Source organism: Mytilus californianus, unplaced genomic scaffold (genome assembly GCF_021869535.1).
Source record: "Mytilus californianus isolate M0D057914Y unplaced genomic scaffold, xbMytCali1.0.p SCAF_1, whole genome shotgun sequence".
Lineage (NCBI taxonomy): Eukaryota > Metazoa > Mollusca > Bivalvia > Mytilida > Mytilidae > Mytilus > Mytilus californianus.
The window spans coordinates 1,332,917-1,352,840 of record NW_026262581.1 but is presented as its reverse complement, the minus strand read 5'-3'; the positions used below and the strand labels follow the sequence as shown (position 1 = coordinate 1,352,840).

Below are 19,924 nucleotides of genomic sequence, written 5' to 3'. Positions count from 1 at the left end.
TTTTTCAATTCTCTCTTAAATTTAGATATAGAGTCGGTGTTCCGAATTTTTAAGTCAAGCTTATTCCATTCTCGTATTGTGGAAGGAATAAAAGATTCAGTGGAAAGGGAAAGTCTACAAAATGGAACAATGATATTTTGACCGTTTCGCAACGGATAGTTGGTTGTACTTTGTATACATGGGGGGACAGGATTACACAGGTACTCAGGTGCATGTTTTTTATTTATATTATAAAACATCTGTAATTTTCTTCTTCTTCGTCTTTCATATAAAGTTTCCAAGCCAACCTCAGAGTACAGAGTATCAGTTTTAGTGAAGATATTGGTAGAATGGTAACTTTTGTCTGGATCGTTAAAAAACGTAGGTGAAAAAACTGTCAAAATAGGTGCAATTTGGGTAACCTCACGTCACCTACTACAGCAATCCCTACGACATATACTATAGAAAATGTCCCCTTCCCAGAGTATAGATCTAGCACGTCATGGCTCGAAAACCTAAAACAGTTTTGGTGTTTAGCCAAGTGGGCATCTTTCTGGCAAAATACAAAAGAAATATTTCCCAAGGTCAGCAACTGAAAGCATAAAGAAATGCATCTAGTTTGACCATCCAAATACATTGTTGTCATTCTTAAATTGTCTGCATGATATTAACCATTTCCGAATGTGAGCGTTTAAATGGTGAGATCATGTTCCTGAAAATGGATTAGCACTGATAAACGTTTATTATATATTTATACTTATACCTTGATATGATAGTTTACACATTTCGGGTATCATAATTTTGTGATATGATCAGAGTATAAAACCCTGCTTTGTACTGAACCGACACAATAAGCCTGATTCTTAACGTGCTTTTTCACAAGGAAACAGTCCCGAGCCTACGAGGAAAAATTATTCTGACATTATGTCGACCAATATATGGTCTTACTCCTAAATGCTGCGTGCCTAGCGGAGAAGCAGCAAAGACGTATTTCCAAGTCTTTGGTTTTACCAGGCCGGGGTCCGAAAGCCACTACTTCCCACACTCGAGGGGAGCAAGCTACAAAAAGACCACGAGGCGGTAAATAAAAAATAGAATCAGAATACATTTTGTAAACCATGTTTTTGTTACTACCTATAATATCCTCAATATTAACAAAACAAATTGAAATATTTTTGAAAGTTCGTTTTAGTTAAACCCTCTGAAAAATTTATGGATCCGTTCCTGTTGATCCTTACAAGCATTGTCAAAAACAAAATAAGGAAAGGGATGGTACTTTACTTTTGTTTTCTTATCATTTACTTCAAATTATTTTATTAATGTTATCAAATATTCCTTCTATAAAATGATAGGCAAGCTGTGTATTGTGTATATCATACGCTAATAAATATATCTCTGTATGCCCCCGCCATAGCGGATGGGGCATTAAGTTTCACCCTTGTCCGTCTGTACGTCCGTATGTCCCGAAACACACATTTATTCCATGTTTCTCTACTTTCCTATTCACCACAAATGGTTAAGCTCAGTCATTTGTAAAAAATAGAAACATGTCCAATATCACTACACAGAGATTATTTGTTTACACACAACTTTTGAGTTCCTCATTTCGAGGCGCATTAGGGATAATGACCCATATTGAAATCCATAGTTCTGATTTTTCCAAAGATTTTTGTGTGATCTTCATAAGTATGATTTTCTGAATAAATCTGTGTATTTTTGTCCATTTCTGAAAAAAAAAATAAAGTTGTTTCAGCACTATAAGGCAATGACATTTTTATCGCTATATTTATTTATTTATTTTGAATACAATGTGTATGTATAATTAATTTCTTCCAGTATACCTTCACTAGTCAAAACATGGACAAAACATCTGATGATAACCTTAAATTACAATACACAGACCCTGTTAAAGCATTCAATAAAATTTTCTAGTGTCTAAAAGTGCATTTTGACTGAGAAATTATGCAAAAATGTAGATCTGATAAAAAAAAACACCAAAATACTTAATTATTTTTACCAGTGGGAATCTGGTATTTATACTGTAGAAACCACTCTAAACTACTGTGAATGTCATTTTTATCATATAATTAGAGTGCAATGAAGTGCAATTTTTACAAAACTTGTCTTTTCACATAATTCTATTTGAAAAAAAAGTCTTTTACATGTATTTCAGTGAAAACCCTTTATCAGTGAGAAATGCACATTGTGACATCACAGGTATTATTGCGTCATTAAATAACGACAGATCAAAATAATGCTAACTATAGTTTGCAGTGTTACATGAGGAACAGTTGCCGCAAGGTTTAACTCGAAAAATGGAGTCGAAAAGATCAGTAACTAAGCATTTTTATATAATATCAAGACCATAGCAACAGTTTTCATATCAGCATATTTTTAACATACCGACTGTTGTTTCAATTGCATAAATACCATAAATAAACAATTTAGAGCTTGCCTAATAAAACAAAATGCTTACCAGTTATTCAGAACTTTTTAAAACCTCTAGTTTGTCGTCTCAGGTTAAATAGTAATGATATGTCTGGAACTGAAATAAGACAAAAAATTTACTCAGGCTGTGTTGTCATTTGATTTAAATACACAAGTATTATTGAGAGAGAAAAAATCTAATTTTTGAAAGTTTTATCACAAAGAAAGAGAAAGGCTTCTCCCTTGTGGCTTATCAACCTTCATTTAAACCTTTTATATTAGGAGCAATGAGTAGTAGCTTAATAGTTGAATAGGTGCAGCACTATTGTTTTCAAAAGGTTTGACCCTCCCTCTTTTTCACTGAGAAAAGACAATATCTTGTGATTTGCTAGTGTGCATTAATATATAATAGTTCATGATTTTCTTAATACATGTTTGTCTGTTTATTTGCATATAATTTCTAATGACCAGGGGTCAAATTATTGCATAAAATCACATGTGACGATGTATACTATTTTTCTTGATTATCAGTTATTTCTGTAGACCGGAATGATAATTACATAACAAAGACTTTATTGTGTCATATTTACTTACAATTTAATAATATTAAATGTTTCCATAAGCAGTTCATGCCTTTTTCAAGTAAATAACAAGTGCTTTTCGGATCTCTCGGGGTAAACAAAGTTATGATTGTGCCTAAAAGAAGTGTTCAGCCCCGTGCCAGTAATGCATTTCAAAAGCGAAAATTTTTGCTGATCTTTATCGATAATGTTTATTTAAAACCAGCTTGGATAACTAGGTATAAATAAAAGACTACTAACCGTTATTTTCACAATTTCCTCTGGTGTACAAGGTGCAATCATCCATAAATCAGTCTGAAAACTGCTGAAATTCTTCTTGTAATTTGGGTTAATATCTGTAATTCTTTTTCCATAGGCGGTAATGGTAACGTTTTTTCCTGTAGCTCAGTCCATATCGTAAACTTGGATATGTATGATAGCTCGTTTCGAAGCTGTGACATTTTCACATATGTGGTTAAATTTTCGGGGTACGAAGTGAGATTACTTTTTCCGTAAATTAGCATACCCCGAACATTCTTTTGTGATGCGGCTCTTCGTGGTAAAAAATCCCTTTTTTAACACAATAAGTTCTTTGAAAATTTAATACTTTGAACACATTTAATAGCTCCATAGTTTTTACACATTTATTCTATGTTCCTCTACTTTCCTAATCATCACAAATGGTTATGCTCAGCATTTGTAAAAAATAGAAACATGTCCAAAATCAATACACAGAGATTTTTTGTTTACACACAACTTTTGAGTTCCTCATTTCGAGGTACATTAGGGATAATGACCCATATTGAAATCCATAGTTCTGATATATTTAAAGATTTTTGTGTGATCTTCATCGGTATGATTTTCTGAATAAATCTGTGTATTTTTGTCCATTTCTGAAAAAAAAATAAAGTTGTTTCAGCACTATAAGGCAATGACATTTTTATCGCTATATTTATTTATTTATTTTGAAAACAATGTGTATGTATAATTAATTTCTTCCAGTATACCTTCACTAGTCAAAACATGGACAAAACATCTGATGATAACCTTAAATTACAATACACAGACCCTGTTAAAGCATTCAATAAAATTTTCTAGTGCCTAAAAGTGCATTTTGACTGAGAAATTATGCAAAAATGTAGATCTCATAAAAAAAAAACACCAAAATACTTAATTATTTTTACCAGTGGGAATCTGGTATTTATACTGTAGAAACCACTCTAAACTACTGTGAATGTCATTTTTATCATATAATTAGAGTGCAATGAAGTGCAATATTTACAAAACTTGTCTTTTCACATAATTCTATTTGAAAAAAAAGTCTTTTACATGTATTTCACTGAAAACCCTTTATCAGTGAGAAATGCACATGAGGTTTTAAAGGAACATTGTGACATCACAGGTATTATGGCGTCATTAAATAACGACAGATCAAAATAATGCTAACTATAGTTTGCAGTGTTACATGAGGAACAATTGCCGCAAGGTTTAACTCGAAAAATGGAGTGGGAAAGATCAGTAACTAAGCAATTTTATATAATATCAAGACCATAGCAACAGTTTTCATATCAGCATATTTTTAACATACCGACTGTAATTTCAACTGCATAAATACCATAAATAAACAATTTAGAGCTTGCCTAATAAAACAAAATGCTTACCAGTTATTCAGAACTTTTTAAAACCTCTAGTTTGTCGTCTCAGGTTAAATAGTAATGATATGTCTGGAACTGAAATAAGACAAAAAATTTACTCAGGCTGTGTTGTCATTTGATTTAAATACACAAGTATTATTGAGAGAGAAAAAATCAAATTTTTGAAAGTTTTATCACAAAGAAAGAGAAAGGCTTCTCCCTTGTGGCTTATCAACCTGCATTTAAACCTTTTATATTAGAAGTAATGAGTAGTAGCTTAATAGTTAAATAGGTGCAGCACTATTGTTTTCAAAAGGTTTGACCCTCCCCCTTTTTTTTGGGGGTCAATATCTTTAATTTTTTTTCCATAGTCGGTAATGGTAACGTTTTTTCCTGTAACTCAGTCCCTATCGTAAACTTGAGGCTCATTAGGGATATTGACCCAAATACAAATTAGTATTTATACAATATGACTGAAATTCACATATATCATGTATATATATATATATACAATCATTTACAGTAAATAGTCAAGAGTCTCATGTCCTCAAATCTAATGAATTTTTAATGTAGAACCCAAATTTATTTACTTCTGATGGTGTTGATGGATTGAGCATGAACATCAACTTTTCTTCATCAGACAAATCTTGAACAGCTAGAAAAGTTTATTTCCAAATTATAAAAAAATGTGTTTCTCAGCTCCCTATTTATTTCAATTTTAAACTGATAAAAACTGCTTTTTCATCTTCTTTTATGTTACACATAAGACATACTTCGCTGCTCTCTAGGAATATAAGAATGTCGTCCTTTTTAATATATCTAAATTATAATCTCTAATTGTTTGTTTTGTAATTAAAGTTCTATATGTAAAGTTTGTTGTTCTTAAATAGTCTTTAAACAATAAATTTTGTTTAAGTATCTTATATAAATAAAGTCTACTTTTTTCATATTTTTTTTGCATTTTATTATGAATCAAATTTTCAAAGTAGTTTTTAGAACTTGTTTTTATGTAACCTTTAAATGAATTATTTATTTTGAGGTCTGAATAGCGAATATTATTTGGTTTATAAGTGAACGAGAGAGCCATGAACAAAACACAAATAAACAGCATTCTGTACAGATAAATATACGGTTTCCAACAATTTGCAGGTGTCAACATGATAGGTCAAGTTCAAGTATCGCCATGAGTTTAAACATGAAGTTAATCTATCTATTAGAGGCTATCAAACATTTGTTACCGACACCTTTGGTTTTGCTTGTTTAATGGGATCTCAACCCAATTCTAACCTATAAAACATTAGGAAAACTAACAACAGGTACGTAAAAGAGGATGAGTTAAAAAGCAAAAAAAAGGAAATCACTCTTCAGGTATAGAACCTATAATTTGGATTAGGTCAGAAAGAAAGAAGTACGTATTGCAAAAAAAGTAGTTTCTATACATAGCTGTAACTGTTTCAATAAGTAAACTATTTAGATAATTGTGGTATCAAATGAAAGCTGAAGGACTTGAGATCAGTGTAGAACCATTGTTATTTTTTTCTTTGGAATAATATACAAATTTATGAAAAATAGGAGAGCATACTTCCCTGTTGATCAGATCAGAAGTACAATGTACCTGTTTTTTGTTCTACCAAACTTCCGGGAGCCAGTGCGTTTAATATGCAATTAAAGGTATATTGAATTTTTCAGCACAAGTCAAGATAAGGTATAGTTTTGACATGAAGTTACCATCAATTTATTTGAACTTGAGACAAAATAGCGATCAATACTTGAAGTTGCAGAATTAAACATAGAAAGCAATGGGGCTATGCATTAGTGGTATTATTCCTTGACAGTATAATGGATTTATAACACTAGTACTAAAAAACAAATACCATTACCAAAAATATTGCCCACACTATGAACATATTTCTAGCAAGCAACATATTAATTGTATAATGAATTTCCCTAAATGGTTCAAGAAAATGAAAATAACACTTTAGAAATGTTGTTCGTTCGACATGGTTTTGTGTATTTACCTTCAACAGGAACCCTCAATCCAAAACATTTTAAAATCAAGGATAAATAAATACCTGAATACGTGAAGAGCTATATGAACAAATAGAACCTAAAAAGAAACCACATTCCCGTCATATGTCTTTATTGTGATATAACGCGACTTTCACGTGAACAACTTGACGATTGCCTTATGATTATGATCTACTTATCCATTCAGAGCACGTGATTTATCATCGTCTTTTGGTTTGGTTTTTGTTGTTTAATCCTTTCTGTGTAATAGTTTTGTTTGTTAATGTGTTTGTCATTTCGTTGATTTTTGTTTGTTAATATGTTTGTCATTTCGTTGATTTTTGTTTGTTAATGTGTTTGTCATTTCGTTGATTTTTGTTTGTTAATGTGCTGATTAATTGCATTTAAATTTTTAAAACAATTTAACTGTAACAAAGCTGTTTCTAAAGAAATCAAAATGAAAAGTAAGCTGTTTAGGGACTAGCTTTTGAAATGTTACATTAATTTTATTTTTTATGAATCTGAATAAGAAATAAGCATTATTTCATATTGATTTAACAAAAAAAAAAAAAAAAAAAATTATATTTTAGATTTCATTTCAATTTTAATGTTTGCCACTCTGAAAAAATAGATGTAACATACATATGCATGTACACTACATAGTAATAGTAAATCCGCAAAAAGACTAGTTTATATTAAAATAAATAGAAGCCAAATATATAACAGATATGAATAAAAGTAGATGTAAAAGTAATATACGAGTTTTAATGTTGTTTTATACACAAACAGAGGGGGACTTCTCTTCTTTTGTGGTATGAGATAGCAATTTGACGTTCAGTACAACACCCTTTGTATATGTTTTGAATATAAATAAAAAAGACCTAGTATATCTTTGTTACACTACTTCATAAAATTAACAAATATTAAACTTTTCAAATACTTTTATAATATATTTAATTTAAATTGTGTAATCTTGTTATATATGATGAAGCTTGAAATAGGCCTCTAGCACATTAACACTGAGACTATGAGTGTAAAACCTTCTCTTGGCTCGATCATTAGTTCGATCTTAGGATTGAACGTTTTCCTGCTGAAGGTTGCTGATTCTCTCTTGGAACTCCGGTTTCCGACAAATAAGGCAAACCTTGATAAAGCCAAGTGTTGAATGTGGTGTTCAACACCATTAATCAATCAAGTAAGCATTACACATTAACAAAATCATTGTACATCTTCGTACATGCCTTGATGTACACAAGATAGTGTCAACTCCATGGAATCATATCATGATGGAAATAACAAATTGTAGTAATAAACTTCCATATATATATTTCAAATATGTATAAAGAACTTTACTTGGTGCTCCCAATAGCCTTATAACACTAAGGTGCTATATGTTTTGCTATCTGGATATATGTGATGATGGAATGTATTATAAGACTTAGTGTTGTGCTATAATTGTAAATAATGCGAGCTTACATACAAGTACACATGACACTCCCTAGCAAGACTGGATATACAATCAGTGAATCTTTGACTTTGGATCAATATCAAAAGCATCTATAATTTGAAGGGCATTTATTGCACATTCAGTTTTTAGCTGAATGTTAATAAAAAAGAGACTATAACATTAACTTTATATGTAAAGGACAAAACTCGGATCTGATAAAAAACAACTTCAAGGTCAAGTTTTGTTAATGAGTCTATGGCAAGCCTGACTTATTATTTTCGTCATTTTTGGTTGACGTCAAACATTTCATTTAATAATCTGTCTATCAAGCCACAATTACAGTAGCACACAGGGATGGGGAAATCGTAATATGTAATCGTAATCGATTGTAATTAATTACATTTTGTTTAAGTAATCGACAGTAATCTGTAATCGACAATATTTTGATCACATGTAAAAATTATGATGTAATCATTTATTACTTTCGATTACATTTCGATTACTTAAGTAAAATATTTTGATCAAAAAGGACCTACTTTAAATGAAAAAAGACAACTGCTTCTACTCATTGGTTTATAGCAAAGATAGAATATAATGTATAAATAAAGAGGTTATCCCGTAACAGTGTGGACGACACCAATACTTACTAGAACTGCGTAGCCTGTCGTAGCACTTGCGTTTAAGGGTGTCAGTTTTTAATCATATAACTTTGGTTTTCTATGAGAAAATTGCCCTTTTCTCTTGTCCCCGGATTTGTTTTTGTTTCTTGATTTTCCCTTCTGTTGATCTACGCATCGGTTTTCTATTCTTATCTAGTTTCACTATGCTTCCCAATTGTCTTTTTTATTTCACCTCTGACCAAACATAGGGGGAGCTGTTGGATCCAATTATATTAGTAAAACCCTCGCCGAATGTGTTATGCGACGGTTCCAAGCCCGGAATATTTTGGTCAATGGTATATTCTTTTCTCGGAAGAATTTATATTTTACAATATTATGCTGCGGCATTGGATTTGATCTCTTTTTTTTTGTCGGGGCCGACCAGATCTCGCTGCTGGGTAATTATTACCCGACAGTATTGAAGATCACGCTGTTAATGTCTGTTTTATGTGTTGCATTGTGTGATTTTATGCTTTATTCGTGCCGTGTCCATAACCCGTGTCTGCCTTTTCCCATTATTGCCAAAGTCTGTTATATGCTTTTGGAATTAAAAACAAAGTATAACCAAAATATGAAATAGGACATTCGCTTTATCTAAATGTTCTATACAACTTGTCACTAAATACAGATTTAAATTGAACATAGTATGAGTGAATTAAAAAAAAAGTACGAAGGAATCTTGAGGCCAAAAGTAACAGACTTCGTATAGAAATGTGCCGCCCATGTCAATAATCATAAAACAATTGTCTGTTTAAATATTTACTACTTTTATTTTCCTAGTTTAAAGTAGCTTTAATCTCATCTTCTAAAAAATTTGCATAGAATATTAAAGATCTCCCTTTCATTCATTCATGGGGGTCTGGATGGGATCCCTATATTGTATTCTCTTACTTTTTAAGCGATTTTCTATTTCTATTATTTTGCCCATTGTTCTCTATTCTTTATTTTTTTCCCTATTTTGCTCTATTCTTTATTTTTTTGCCCCATGATTCTGCAGTATTGGTCAATTTATGTCTATTCTGTAAACCCCATCAAGACCCTCATTCATACTTAATTCAAAAATAAAATTAAAGAATTTAAATCAGTAAATGGTTTACAACAACAACAAAAATATATCGTTGTGGTAAATACATATAGGCAACAAAAAAATCCTTTCAATTCAGTTACTGGTAACCATTATATACAACCATTACTACTTTGAGACGACCACTTACATCTTACCTGTCGTAGTCGTTGACAACTGTAGGTGTAGACAATTGTTGTAAAGGTCTATTAAGTACGACGTTATAAGTGAGCGATGCAGACGAAAGTTCACCTATTCTGACCCAGGCAATTGATGACATGAGCGCGCCACACTGTTATGAAAACGATAATATGACTTTAGAGTTTTGTCAAATGACTTATTCAGATTTGTTGTCTCAAGCTGCATAATGTTCAATTAGAAATCCTAACAAATTATACTGTATTTCAAGCTTTGAAGTCCTGTAAATACTTTAAAAGTTTAAAATTAAAAATAGAAAATAAGATATATTAAGAATTATAAAATGGCCTTAAGTTCTGTACTACATTGAAGTAAAAAGCTTATCTGTTTTAAATTTCTATATATAAAAAAGCATAATTTTCAATAAGAATTTGAGTTTTAGCTTATTATAGATAAACCTTTGTTTCATCATTATGTTATGATATAAAGATTAAGAAAGGATACAATATTCTATTGACAATGGATCAATGCAAAGAAAATATTGTTCAGTATTTATGGTAATATATAGATACATGTAGACCTTTTTGACACTTAACCTTTATATTGTTTATAATTGTGAATAGAGAATAAAGAATTGCCAATTGCCTTTTTGTCTTTACTAATCAGATGATGAAAGACTTCTAATCAATTAGATGCAGACTTTGTTTTGATTCCAATTACATTTATGTCTAATTAAGTGTGATTTTTTTACACATTATACTGCCATAGGTTATAAATTTTACTCCTTTGGCGGTGTTATCACCTGTAATGATGGAGATCATCCAAACAAAAGGATTAATTCAGTTTGTAATTAATCGATTACACAAAAAATCTTCATGTAATCGATTGTCATTACATTTGTCAGTAATCGTGCCCATCCCTGGTAGCACCATGGAACCTTAATGGACTAGTAAAATTAATGCAAAACTTTCACAATATTAAATATTTCATGAACTGTAAAAAATTGATAAATTGAATGAATTGAATCATAATTTGTAAGTTAAAAAATTGCCTGACATGTTCATTTACATCTGTCATCTGAATTTTTGCAAAGAAGCACACGTCTTATCTTAAGCAAAAAAAAAAAAAACAAAAAAGCAAAAAAAAAAAAAACCAATAGAATTATAAATGCACCAGTATAATGTAGAACGTCTTACGGGAATATTGTATTACTCAACGATATCTTTGTATGCAAAGTAAGTAACCCCAAAACCACTCACAATGTAGAGGTGTCACATTAAAGTTTTGGGGATGCAATTCATAGCTTGCTTCCATAATAATTGCATTTATTCATATTCTAGAGAAGAAAAAAAACCTTTGTATTTAACATGTTCAAATTAAAATAATTTCATGGAAGAAATTTTGTTTAGTTAAACATGTTTACGCCCGTAATTTAGTGGTTATCATTGTTTTATTGTCTGTCTGAATGGCGGAAATTAGACTTCGACTAGAAATTAGGGAATGGTGGGTTAGGACAGAAATGAAGCCATGCAACTGGCAACCTACAGAACTGGAAAGAGTTGCTGCAAGGGTTCCTTAACATGCAGGTATTGTGACACTCTCACTGAACGAAGCATTAGATTTTACATCACATTTTGAGCGCACCTTCATGATAAACGAAAAGAACAAAAACAAAACAATACCATATGCTATTACTAATTTAAATGTTTTATTTTAAGTTGGTCAAATGAACCCAGGGCTAACAGGCTCTGTGGACACATGATTGTAGGGCACAACAACTATGTTTGGCGCACAAACCCCATTCTATGGTTATAGGTTATGTGTAATAGTTCTACTTAATGGAAAATGTAAAATTAAATCTGGAAGAAAACGAGATTATTTTCAAGGAAAGAAATATTTAACCAAATTGGTTTTGATGTTTGACGAAAGATGGGTAATACATAATCTTGTACCAGTGGTCAGTTGATTGATTTTGATTTTTGATGAAAGATGGGTAATAAATAATCTTGTACCAGTGGTCAGTTAATTTTTTTTGATTTTTGATGAAAGATGGGTAATAAATTATCTGGTACCAGTGGTCAGTTGATTGATTTTGATTTTTGACGAAAGATTGGTAATGAATAACTTATGGTTGCAAGGGAGAATTGTTGACACATTATATTTTTATGAAATCAAATTCATCGATAAGCAACATTCACCCAACACTGCAGTCTATTTATAATATATATATATATATGTATATCACCTCATAATTGTAAGACAAATATGCTTGACAAGACTTTATGTTCAAGTTGCTAAGATTAACCCATGAATTAGCGATGACCTTTTTCTTTTCAACTCTGTTGGTTATTCTGAACATAAATTCAATGCCTTTCAAAAAGTAAAATCATGACCAATCATCGGACTTTTAATTCTAAAATAATGTATTTAAAGATGAAAATTTCTAGTTGTAAAATGTAAATTATACCAAGACGTTTTTAGAAAAGAAGAAAAAAAAAACAACATTTTAGCAAACGATGGAGTGGATCGTGGTTCTGTGTATTCACATTATTTGTATATCACGTCTTATTCTCGAAAACAAATCCGGGTATTTTCTATTTGGCTTACCACAAACATTAGTCTTTATATATATTATAGTAATTATACATGTTCGTTAAATTTGTTTAAAAATAAAGCTGATCATTTCATCTCTGGCGATTTATTAGTTTCTCAGTTAATGAATATACATGTACATTTTAAAGTGTTTAAACATATTGTTTGGTTTATTTTGCTTAACCATAGCTTTGTGAAAAAGCAAATCATATATGTTCCATGTGACTTCTATGTGTTTATAACATATTTCGACCGCCATGCTTTTTAAACTTAATTAAAATTTGCGTGGCCTCGGTGGCCGAGTGGTCTCAGTAGTTCAACTACTGTAATCACTAGCCAGTCAACACTGTTAAGTAAAAGTACAGGTTATACCCCCGGTTTGGGAGGAAGTAAAGACTCGGATCTGCTCTAACAGATTTTCTAGTCACTTTATGCATTTATATATATATATATATAGATGTCTACAAAAACAACGAACCAGCAAATTTAATATGTACCGGATCGTTTAGAATAGACGATACTGCGCAGATAAGGAAAACATTATAAAAGTCTAAAGATTTGCGCAACGGTATTAATATAAGATAGTGATATACGAAGATGATATTTTAAAATCGTGTTGACAAATACTTCGGCTGAACAAATAGCCTTCGTCAGTGGCAATAATTTTATATATGATATATTCCCATATGATTCCAGGAGTTGTTTTTAATTTAATTGATGGAACTGCTATGGGTACCGAGATGGCTCCATAATATTTATTGGCAAATAAGAAAACAACTCCTTGAATCTTCGATCGAAGAACCGCTTTCCTGGTTTAAATTGATAGATGATGTGGATATGAAATGGAATAAAAGTGACGAGGATTTAGATACAGTCATCAATGATGCCAACAACATACATCAAAGTACCAAATTTACTAATGAAAGTTCTAAATCCGAAATCACCTTCCTCGATACTTCCAGCCCCCTAACAGAAGGCATGATATCCACAAACCTATATTCTAAGCCTACTGATACTCACCAATACTTGTCCCTAAAAAGTTGCCATCTTGATCACTGCACTAAGACCATCCCGTACAGTCAGGCACTCAGAGTCAAGCGAATATGTTCCAACACAGAAACAACTAAAAACGACTGAGTCAACCCGAAACCCGCCTAAAGAGAAGAGCATATAAACACAAGACTATTGAAACAAGTTTTCAGAAAGCGGAAAATAACACAAGGAGCAACCTGGTATTTCTTTCTGCGCAGTATCGTCTTTTCCTGGCGATCGGGTACATATTAAAATTCTGGTTGGTCCATTTTATATAGACTTCTATATATATATATATATATATATATATATACATGTTTGAGGTATACCATCTTTTCCGCAAGTTTATTGTTTTCTGTCTGGGAATAAATCAAAAATAAGATCCATTTTGTTACATCTGGTGATCCGTTTATTTGGCAATCGCCAATGGCAGTCAGCAGGGTTTAAGAACATCAGTTGGTCGACCTGCTAGTCAAATGCGTTTTGTTAAAATATACTTTTTCACTTTTTTGGTCTTTTGGAAAATGTTATTTGTGCTTTATTTAGACCCCTCTACCAAGAAATTTGTTTTGCATGCACACGTATAAAAATTGCGGTTTTTATCCAACGCAATCATAGGTTTGAACGTTGTTTTCAATTTAGACTTGTATATATACAATCATATATTGAATACTCAGACTTGTAACAGTCACTCCATTGGTACGGAATGCACCATATTTTGCAATGTTAATTGTAAGACTACAAATGTTGTGTATCTTCTACAGTGTAAATGTGGTAGACAGTATGTTGGTGAGTCAGAACAGCCTTTTCACTAACGTATAAACGGCAATCGTAGTGACTATGAATGCACACCAGACCTCCCCCCAGTCGACATTAGAGATCCCCTGGACAAACGAAGGCTGATCTCAATCGACTGAATATTTCCATCTAAGATCACACAACTGCTTGGTTTAGGGAAGAGACTATGAATAAGAACATTAAAAAGTTGGCACCAAATGGGATAAATGAAATAGTATAGTTATAAATACGCAGTCTATTCATTTGAGTTGTATAACTACGCAGTCTCTATTGTAATTCCTTTACCTTCGTCCACTCTGAGATTTAGATTTAAACCAGCCCAAATCGCTTAGTGCTATTCATTTGGAATAATCACATGAATACTCAACCTCTGTGGAATTACGTAACCTAAGTCATTTTTGAAATTTACCATAATACAAGTTTAAATCGAACTGTGCTATTCATTTGGGCTTTATAAATATGCAGCCTCTTTTGTAATTACTTATCCTTTGCCAACTTTGAAATGTTAGAAATATACCAGTTGAAATCGGACAGTGCTATTTATTGGGGATGTATATCTACACAGTCTCTGTTGTAAGAAATCAACTCTCGTCACCTGTGAAATTTTAGAATCGTACCAGCTCATATCGCACATGATTATTCTTTTTGGATGCATATCTATGCATTCTCTATTGTAAATACTTCACCTGCGTCAACTTTGAAATTCTAGAATGATACAAGCGTGGTTTGGTTTTTAATTTCTATAACGTTAAAGACTGTATTAGCCAAATTAGAAAAGATTGGTATGATTCATGTTACATCATCATCAATATACGGATGAATTATATCTTTTATAATAAATATTTAAAGATACTTATATTTATTGTTTCCTTTTTGTCTTGGTTGACGGAATAAAAAACCGAGACATAGATATGCTGTTCCAGGCGTCGGTGGCGGCTTCAGCGGTGGTGTCAGTTGTTGCGGTGGCGGCGTTAACAATTATCAATTTGTGATCAGACCAATTTATATGGAACCACTAGAGCTAGATCAGTGATATTTGATATGCAGTTGTATTAGCATTGGAACATATAATTTAATTGAATGTTATTTAGCATCGCCCCTCAGTCATGGTCTATTGACTTTGAAACTTTCGGTTAGTTTACATGTATTAGTTTGTGATTAGTTCAGTATATGGAGAACCACTAGTGGTAGGTCAATGATATTTGGTATGCAGTTGTATTACCATTGACACATCTTATTTCCATGGAGTTTGTGATTAGGTCTGTGTATAGGGAGCAACTAGTGGTAGGTCAATGATATTTGGTATGCAGTTGTAATAGCATTGACACATCTCATTTCCATGAAAATTGGTTGGCCCTGTACCTTCAGTCATGGTTCACTGACTTTGACTATTTTGCATAACTTATCTGTATCAATATCAATATACATCATCAATGGCAATATATTGATGCACACAAACCCCTGTCCAATTGTGATGTGCATAACAATCTTATTAATTCTATATACATTATTAGAATATCTTAAAAGATTACAAAAGGATAGATCTCCCCTCACAAATAAACAAACATATATTTAATGAATTCAAATTTACTCTCAAATGTCTCTCTTGCTGTATAAGGAGAAAGATATTATTTTTTCTATTTGGTAGGTAATTTTAAACATTCCATGAATCTGACCCAGGAATAATATTTTTTGCGTTTAATTTCAAAGTCAAATTATGTTTATATTGACAAAGTGCTGACTTTTTTTATCTATAAATTTCTAACTAGAATACATTCCCAGAAACGATGACGTAAAGTTTCCTTGGTTTCATTACAGAACCTACATACATTGGTTTATTTTAACTCACATTTATGCAATAATGCACTTGTAGCAAGCTTTCTATATATAATTTTGAAATGAGGCATACTAAATTTGCTGTTTTCCGTACAACACAAGGGGAAATTATGAATAAAATCCCACTTTTCTATATGAGCGTTTAGTTTGTTACACATTTTTCTTCTTGATTTGTAGGACATTCTACATATTTTGACAATAATTTTATAATGAAAGATTGACATGATTTTTTTTCTGTTTTTTAATTCATTCAATTTTTCAATTGAAAGGCATATAATTTTTTCTGAAGTAGTGTTAAGATATTTTCAAGCTTTCAGTCTCAGTCCTTGCAGCTGAACGGACGTGTTGGATCAGCTCCTGATTATCAGAAAACTACAAGGTAATGCTGATCGTATGGTTAAACAACATACTAGTCCATGTTTGCAGTAAACCAACTCCTTTAACGCAGTACAGTTGCCAAAAATGGTCCGCGTCAGCATTCACTCCAAGACCCATTGTGGATAGGGAAGTGTTTTGCCGTATGACGTCCGAGGGCCCTGTATCCGTTGTGTTGAGTAATGGACAGTGGTTCCTCACAGTTTTCCTGCAGACAACTACTACTTTGTCTAATCTTCATCTACCAGTATTGCATAGACGTGGTTAGCGGGCTGCCAAGCTGATCAACATAGTCGTTGTGAAGAGCAGTGCTGTTAACATCAAACTTCAAAATAGTCAAGAAACGAATACAAGACTTGTAAAACCGAAATGGCTGCCTCCTTCCAGACAAATTTCATAATCGACAACTATAATACTCTAAAGCTCAATAAAACTCCTGAAGGCACCGAGTCGACCGTGCGAAGGCTTAATAGCCAGTCAAGGTCGTAAAACACACCCATCCGGACCCGCAAGTATATACTGGTATTCCAGTTAAGTAATGTTAAGGTTACATTTCCTGCGAAGTCAAAAATTTACTGTTCTTACCAAGTAAATCACTTATAAAGAAAACTTCTGATTCACACCAGCTTTAGTAAAAGAGAGTTTCATTACTTATTGTATATAGTTTGGCAATATGGATTGTTTCGTGATTCCTTCAGCAGTGTCATTACTGACAGTATTAGGAATATTTCAGTTAAGTAAAATGTCGTTGCAAAAGCTATTACATTTTGTAGAAATCAAGGTCATAACTTACGTTTTGTATGCTCAAAATTTGTGGTACTGATCTAGTAGCAGTGTTTTCATGTCATCTTTAATAAAAAAAAAACAACAAAAAGACTCTAAATCTAGCATTTTTAAAATCCTTCTGCAACCCTATCATAACTTTTCTTTCAACCTTATTTGGTTTTCCTGACCACAGAAAACCGAATAAAATATTTTAAATGTGTTTAATCTTATCCACAGGCGGATTTGGCAGAACTGTAAGTGACTGAATTAGAGGTAGAGCTAGTGATTTAATAACAGTAATATTTCCCATTTAAGTTTAATCTCCATATACCAAGGATAAAGAAGGCTCTACTTTTTTACCTTAAAAATTAACAAGCGTTTTATTTTCATTGAATAGATCAAATTTATTCCTAAAAAGCTAAAGATTTCCCGAGTAGTTCCAGTTCAAGATTTTTTTGTATTTTTTAGTTTGTATTTCGAGTGAATCGTTGAACCAATCCATATGTCTTCAGTTTAATCAAAGTAAGCCCTGAGTCCAGCACACTCATAGAATTTTTCTAACGTATATAAGCATTTTTCTACAGATTCCTCAATCTTATCTTATAACAGACAGACGAAAATTTGTTAGTGTGAATAACATGCATTTTGGAAATAGTAGTATTTAATGCCAGCCAAGCTGCAACACATAAAATAGTACGTTCATATGGATGTGGGTTATCTTAACCGTGTAAATGTGAGAGAGAATTAATGTGTAAATGTAGTTTATTTAGTTTTTTTTAATTGTATAAGATTGTTTTGCTTGCTCTTGTGTTTTGACAAAAAATATTGTCTCTCAAGTCAATATGACATAATGGAAAATCATATTAAAATTTTGTCAATGAATGTTCGGGGTCTGTTCTCTAATGTTAAGAAAATATTTGATGTCTTTAACTTGACAAACAAAAAGTTCAATTGTGTCTTTTCAAGACACACACAGTACTAGAGATATTGAAATTTTATGGGGTAATGAATAGGGTGGGGTCATCAGTGTTACTTCTGTCATGGTGATACTAAGTAGTGGAAGTGCTGCAGTTTGTATCATGTTCAGGAGTGGTAATAATTATAAAGTTTATGACTTTCTAATAGACCAGCATAGACGATACATCAAACTAAACCGTACTTTAAATGACCAAAGATTAACTTTGGTATGTTTATATGATTGTAACACAGATAAACCCTAATTTTTCTGTGATATCTTACAAAACATTCTCAATTACGAGTTTCATTTTCTGCGGTGACTAGAATTTAACACAAGATAAGAATGATGATACTTTTAATGTAATGAATGACAGAAACCCCAACAAAAAGGGGCAAAGGATAATGGAAATTTAATTTTAAGCTTTTTAAAGATTCAGCATATGGAGAATTAGTTAGAATTTGCATCAGATATACTGTTTCTGAGTATTTCTCTGGAGTTATTTTGAAAATGTTCTTCATGTTCAGTTATCATGTAGTGATCAGCTATTTTTAGAGATTCTAATAATGTAGATTCAAAGTCTTACCATCTCCTACTGTATTAAAAGTCAAGGGAAGAAAAAGAGATTTTCAAAAGACTTGAGTTGGAGATCCAGTCTTTTATAAACACTGTAAATGTAAACCCTTACTAAATGTGACGTCACTCAATAACAAAAGTGTGAATTAAAGAATAGACAGCCGACCTTAGTTAATGGCCTCATTCTCCGTTCTCGTGCAAATTGGCGCGAGAATGGAGAAAGAGGCACCAAATATTTTTGTAAGTTAGAAAAAGAAAACATTCTTTAAAACAAACGGGACTGCACTCATTAATGACCAAGAAAACCAAATTTCTGATCAATCTATAATATTGTTCAAACAAGAACAGAAACATTGTTTCTTTCGGTTTTGGTTTGTGACCCTGATTTGTTTTGGCTTAATCGATTTTCGACTATTGAACAGCGGCATACTACTGTTGCCTTTATTTAAAGGACACTGTATACATCAAACTCATTCAGCATTGATGAACATTAGTTTTTTAATCATGACACAAAGCTCAGTGAAGAACAAAAACTACTTAATGAGGGAAACTTTTCTTTTAGGGATTGTTAGGAGGCTCTAAAACATATGCAAAATGGAAAGTGTCCTGGATCGGACGGATTTACAGTGGATTTTTTCAAATATTTCTGGAAAGATATTGGTCCTTTTGTTTTCAGTTCTCTGCAATATCGATATGAGTTAGGCCATTTTTCAGATTTTCAGTACCAAAGTATTATTACATGTAGTCCCAAGGAAGGGAAGGATAGGAGATAAATGGATAACTGGCGACCAATAAGCTTTAAGTACGTTAATGAACAGAGATATGAAAATGGCATCTGCAGTTCTTGCTGGTAGATTTAAAAATGTACGGTTTGCTATTATTAGTAACACACAAAAGTGCTTTATGAAAGGGAGATTTATAGGAGAGAGGAGAGAACACTAGACTTCTATATTATCTAATGCACTATCTAGAAAAAAATGATTTAGAGAGATTTTTATTACTAGTAGATTTTGAGAAAGTCTTCGATTCTATAGAATTGGATTTTTTAAAGCAGGCTTTGATCAGTTGTAATTTTGGTCCA

At 32.0% G+C, this 19,924-nt stretch overlaps 1 protein-coding gene and 1 long non-coding RNA gene across 4 annotated transcripts in view; one reads left to right on the top strand and one right to left on the bottom strand.

The window, feature by feature from the left end:
* Positions 1 to 19,924, top strand: part of LOC127727443 (uncharacterized) — a 187,270-nt gene that overhangs the window by 125,269 nt on the left and 42,077 nt on the right. The gene's annotated exons all lie outside the window — the stretch shown is intronic.
* On the bottom strand, positions 1,162 to 3,223 carry LOC127729621 (uncharacterized). The gene is made up of 3 exons (XR_007994753.1): positions 3,001 to 3,223; positions 2,456 to 2,524; positions 1,162 to 1,705 (listed from the first exon to the last, which is right to left on the bottom strand). It is a non-coding gene; the product is annotated as an uncharacterized LOC127729621 (long non-coding RNA).